Raw genomic sequence first — 6,331 nt, 5'->3', positions numbered from 1 at the left:
CCATTATCTCAACAAATTGTAAGTACTATACTCTATACTGTTGAAAATAGATTGATATAAGTATGATAAATGTTTTCAATCATTGTTTTGTCACTGATGTAAAACCTACTAGTTGTTGGTAAGACAATTTCTTATATGATTTAAGTATTATTATTTATTTGATTGATGAAGAGGATTTGATCAAATGAGGTAACATTAGCACTTAGAGGAAAGGTTGAGTTATGATATGAAAAGGAGTACAAGAATTAGTTAAGATAGTGATATTATAATGCATTAATAATCTACTTAAGGTTGTAAAGGTTTCTTACACTAATTAAGTTTAGAAGAACAAGTTTAAAAAATTTAGTTTGCCAAGCTTAACATTCTGTATAGTAGATGCCAAGAAAAGTTAGTGTAAGTCGAGCAAAAATTTAGTTGGAGCCAAGCAAAGTCAATTTCAGTGTAACCCAAGTAAAGTTTAGTTGATGTTGAGTACCGATAAACTTCAGTTCATCTTGAGTGATTTGATAGAGAATGTCAATAAATAAAATATGTGTTGAGTGTCAGGAGCCAGTCAATGCCAAGCATTAGCATTATGTGAAAGATTGATAATTTGATGAATTTGAGTAGACAAGTTTGTTTTCTTGGATTATGTGAACCATGTAGAAGATAAGGTTGATGAGCTGGTGGCACATAATCTATGGTAAACCACTTTGAGGCAAATTCAAAGAGGATTGAAGGAGAAGTTTCTAGAAGGGAATGAAATAAAATGAGAGGTAGATTCATTGAATCCAACCTAATATGACCTAACCCTAAAATGGATGATAAAGGATAAATGACAAAGATCTTTATTCTCTATTTATAGAGATTTTTGGTTAGGAGTAAGGGTTGTTATGTTTGAGAACCTTAGGAAGACAAGGAGTCTAGGGTATTGCTTCATTCAGTGACCTAAGAGAAGAGATTGCATTAGAAAAAAGTAAGTAAGAAGGCTTAAGAGTATGGATGCCTGAAGGGTGAATAAGCTATTAGAGCTGAATAGTGTGAAAGCCAAGTATAATGGACGATTGAAACAAAGATCTGTAATCTGCAATTGTGTTGTAAGTTGTTATCAGATCAAGGCTTACTATTACTCTCTAATCATTGTATCAGTCTAGGATGAATCCTTTGGATTAAGGTTGACCTAACAGTCATTTGTAAATCCTTTAACTAGGTCACATTTAATAGTGTGCATTGTAACCTTTAGCAGGGTTGGCCTTTCATAGGGCATCACTTCAGAAGAGTGAGAATGAGTATCATGTTATTGGTGGTTTTTCCCAAATTGGGATTCCGCATTAAATCATTATGTCAAATGTGTTATTGAATCTATTATGTTTCATGTTTAAATTTTTGCAAATTGATTTGACAGTAACCTACAAGTTAAGTGATTGCATAATCTAAGGGATACATGCATAATGAAAATGTTTTATGGATATAGGTTCACTAAGATGTGAAAAGTTTTACTTGTACATCTGGACCTTGGATAACTGATTCACCCCCTGTCCCCCCCTCTTAGTTATTCTAAATAATTCCAACATATACTTTGAATGAGTTCAAGTTAATAAATGAAAAAAGAGACCTTTTGAAATTTGGTATGGCTATGCACCTAATGTCAATTATTTCATTTTTTTGGATGTAAATGTTACATATTGAAAGATGAAAGGAAAGGAAAACTTGATACAAAGAGTGATGAAGGAATATTTCTAGGATATGCTACTAAAATAAAGGCATTAAAGTGTTTGAATTCTAACACTAACAAAATTGTGGAAAGTGAAAATGTTAGATTTGATGAATTTATTGAAAAGAATGAAGAGGAATGCAAGAAAGACCCTAAAGACTATAGAAACTTTGTCTACATTTATAAAGGAGAACCTAGTACTTTACTTGAACCACAAAAAGAGGCTATTGAGTATTAGTAGCCAAAAATTATTGAGGTTCAATAGAAAAGCTATGTCAAGCATCAACAACCTATCAAGCAATAGGTTGAAGGACCTGAGTCACAAATAGAAGAAGCCAAACATCAAAGAGAGGAAAATAAATACCAAAAAAACCATACCAAGTTAAAACCAGAGATACATGAAGGAGATGTACAAGTAGAACCAAGTGAAATACAAGAAGAAGAAAAAAGACCTGAACCTCTCTTAGCAAAGAATGTAAGGAGGAATAATACACCAGACCAAATCATTGGAAGAAAAGATTCAAGAGTAATGACAAGGAGTAAGTTGAAAAATGATACATATTTTTTATGTGAGGTTGAACCTAAATTGGTTAAAGATGCTTTGGAGAATAAAGATTGGATTAAGCTAATGGATGAGGAAATTGATAAAATATAGAAGAATAAGACATGGACATTGATACCTAGACCAAAGGATAAGAATGTGAATGGAACTAAGTAGGTATTTTAAAAGAAGCTGAATGAGAAAGGTAAAGTCACAAGGAAATATAAAGACAAGTTTGTAATGGATATGCACAAGAGGAAGGAGTTGACTATGGTGAGACATTTTTCCCACTTGCAAGGTTGGAAGAAGTGAGAACTTTTCTTACATATGTTGCTTACAAAGGTATCAAGGTACACTAGATAGATGTTAAATCTACATTTTTGGATGGAATTTTAGAGGAAGAAGTGCACATTAATCAACCTAAAGGATTGTTTAATCCTAGCAAGAATAATATGGTATGTAAACTACATAAAGAACTATATGGTTTGAAGCAAACCTTTAGATATTGGTATGAAAGGTTACACAATTATTTGGTGAAAATTGGTTTTCCTAGAACTAATGACAATAATAATCTATACTTGAAAAGTGAATCTAAGAGACATTTTTTTTTTTGTAAATAATTTTCTAATGAGATGAAGAACAGATTTGAGATGTCAATGTTTGGAAAGATCAATTTTTTTTTTTGGATTGCAAGTTTATCAGATGAAGAAGGGTATTACATTACTCAATCAAAGTATATTAATGAGATATTGAAGACCTTTAGAATACAATATTCAAGACTTGTTGGAGCACCTATGATTACTGGTCATAAAAATTCAAAAGGTGATGATTCCATTGAAGTGAATCAAACACTAAACAAGTCAATGATTGGAAAATTGAAATATGTTGTACATAATAGGTCTAACATTGCATTATTAGTTGGTGCTAATCCTAGAGAAAATCACATGATGACTATGAAAAGGATACTAGGATATCAAAAAGGAATAGAAGACTATGGATTATGATACAAAAAGAGCAACAAGTTTGAGCTAAAAGTGTACACAGATGTTGATTGGGATGGAAAAATTAATGATAGAAATAGTACAATTGGAAACACTTTCTTTCTAGAAAGGAGATTTGATTTCATGGACAAGGAAGAAGAAAAACTACTTTTCTCAAAGTATGTTTTCACAATAGTTAATTTTTCAATCATTGTGTGTATCAAGAAATTGTTGAAAGGTACAAAGGAAGAGATTATTGAACCTATTGTGATATATTATGACAACACAAGTTCTATAAACATATAAAAGAATCGTATGATGTACACAACAACCAAACACATTGCTATCAAGTATCATTACTTGAGAGAGTAGGTACAAGACAAAGAAGTGAAATTGGAGTATGTGAGCACAAAGAATAAAATAGCTGATATATTCACTAAGGTATTACCTAAGGATTATTTTGAGTACCTAATAAGTAAGTTATGGGTCATTTCCCTATTTGAAGAAAGCTAAGAAGGGATGATGCATTGAATCAAATGATATGATCAAAATATCTTATGCATTGATGTCGGAGGTCACACTCTAGGGGATGCCTAAAGATTGTGAAAAGATGAACTCAAGCATGAGAAGATGAGACTATAAAGAGTCGAGGTAAAGATGAAAGAGAAAGTGATCTTGAAATATCATTCTGTATAGGATAAAATATGGATGAATATGGTTTTAAAATAGTTCACATGAAAGAGACCCTAAACCCATATTTTACACATACATTTAAATTATTATGATATGTAAAGTAAATCTAGATGACTAATATTGAAATGAAGAAATAATATGTACTTACCTCTGAAAAAGAGTCAGCTGAAACCCCTATCAAACGATCTCAAAAATTGTTGATTTCCATGGGGCTGAACCAAAACTATGAGATCTAAAAAATCTAGAACTCATTTCTTTTTTGAGGGTAGGTCAACCTTGACCCAAATAGTAGGGCACAATCTTACCCTAAGGTACAATTGTACCCCAAAAAGTTGACCTTCGCCTGTATTGCTCTGATGAAATTTTTGTTTGTACAATTTTGGTAAAAAGGGTATCCAAATTTGCACTTTAATTCTTTGTCATGTACCTGTACCTACAAGAAAAATGGTTTTGTTTGTTTGATGGGGGTTTGCCTTGGTCAAACCCTAGATTCAAATTAATATTGAAATTTAAATTGTAATATAGATTAACAAAGTAAATGGAACTATTCACCTTGATTATGTTGTAATCCTTGTGGAGGATTGAATCCTTGAGTCCACAAGTATGGATGCTCTAAATGAATGTAGAATAGAATGTAGGATGCCTCATATCAATGGCATTAGATCTTCAAAACTAATCTTGAATGGATCTTGGATTAGGAAGAGGTGTGAATGGAAATGAATGAATCTTCAATAAAAGGGCTCCATAGAGCTTGAATCCTTCAATGGCTAGTAATGGATCTCCTTACTTAATTGAATGCTTGAACTCTTGAAGGCCAGAATGCTTGAATGCTTTCTTGTACTTAAGAGATTGATCATAAAAGTGAATGTTGATAATAGATCATGAGATAATGGATAGTAGATGGTTCAAATGAGAGAGGAAGGCTTCCTTATATAGTGATCTAGGGCACAAACTCCTAGAGAGGACAACATATGAGAAATAAATTCTCATTGGGCCCTTACCCCTAGAAATGGACCTAGATTAAATACTATTTAATATTTTACCATTTTGGAGACCAAAATAGTTGACTCGAAAGTGGGAAAACAATTCTTTTCTAAACCTGACATCTAAAAATCATGGAACCTTGAAATTTGGACCTTGGGTTAGGTTCAAGGTTGACTCTAACCTAGATTAGGGTCAAGTTCATCCTTGACATAGGTCTAAAAGGTTGACCTTGACCCTAAGGTCAGAAATCTCAAGATCTCAATCCAAAATGCTAGAAAAATATAGAAAGAAAGTGGACAAGGGTGCAAAATCAAGGGAAAATTCCATATCTAAGATGAGGACCCATTCAAGGTGCTTGACATGACCCCAAAACACTTACTTGGAGGGCTAAACACTCTTAACATGGAAGTTCTTACATTTTAAAACAATACACATTTGAATAGTAATAAAGTGAAGATGGTATGTATGATATAACAAAGAGGGAGATATATATTATGGATGATGTCTTTCACTTTATTTTCAAAGAGGGGGGTATATGTCATGTTACCATCCTATATTTGTATGAGTGAGGGAGAAGATATGCAGTTACCATTCAATATTTTTAGATGAAAGAGGGAGAATATGATCAAAGTTAGAAGCCAAATTAAAATAAGAGATCTGGTAGAGGAAACCAACATAGTTGGTATTACAATTAGTGTTAGCAATGCAGAATTTAAAAGTAGTATCATAGAGGGAGAAGTGTAAGTGAGTGCAAGATGATAATAAGAATGAAACTAAGGATATTAATGAAGATATGTATCAAAACATAGAGGGATCTATTAAGGAGTTATTATTGATAGATCATGAGAATGTCTTTAGCATTTCATGGTCAATAGAGGTATTTCCATCAATGCCAAAGATGGAGAGTGTTGGAAACTACAATTGAAACAATTTTTATGTTGTCATTGATGTCAAACCTATTGGAGAGATATGTACTAACAATGTAGAGTTCCAAATTAGTTGATTGATGAAGAGGATTAAAAAAGAGAGATAACTAGATGAACTAGTGAGGTTGTTGAGTAAAAATGAGTAATAATGTTGGAATTACAATGGACACTTGATCAATTGGTATTGTTGGTGTAAATAAGTATTTACTTATTACACTTACTTAAGTTTACTTAGGTTAATGAATTATTTTATTATTTTTCATTATTTTATTATTTATTTAGGTGAGACATTTAGGAGTTTGTGTACTCTCATAGAAGTATGCAACTCTAATTATGCACATGGTGGCTACAACATAGGCAATTGCATCATTCATTGAGTTTTCATGTTGAAAAAATAGTTATTCTCACTCCTAATTTAGCACATGTCATCTACACAAGCGATTTGCATGTTACACCATTATAGGCTTATCCTCACATCATTGCACTTAATTCTATGCTTAATGGAGGATAACCC

Source organism: Cupressus sempervirens, chromosome 2 (assembly GCF_028749045.1).
Source record: "Cupressus sempervirens isolate cs-2001-9-10 chromosome 2, ASM2874904v1, whole genome shotgun sequence".
Taxonomy (NCBI): Eukaryota; Viridiplantae; Streptophyta; class Pinopsida; order Cupressales; family Cupressaceae; genus Cupressus; species Cupressus sempervirens.
This window is presented reverse-complemented; position numbering follows the sequence as displayed.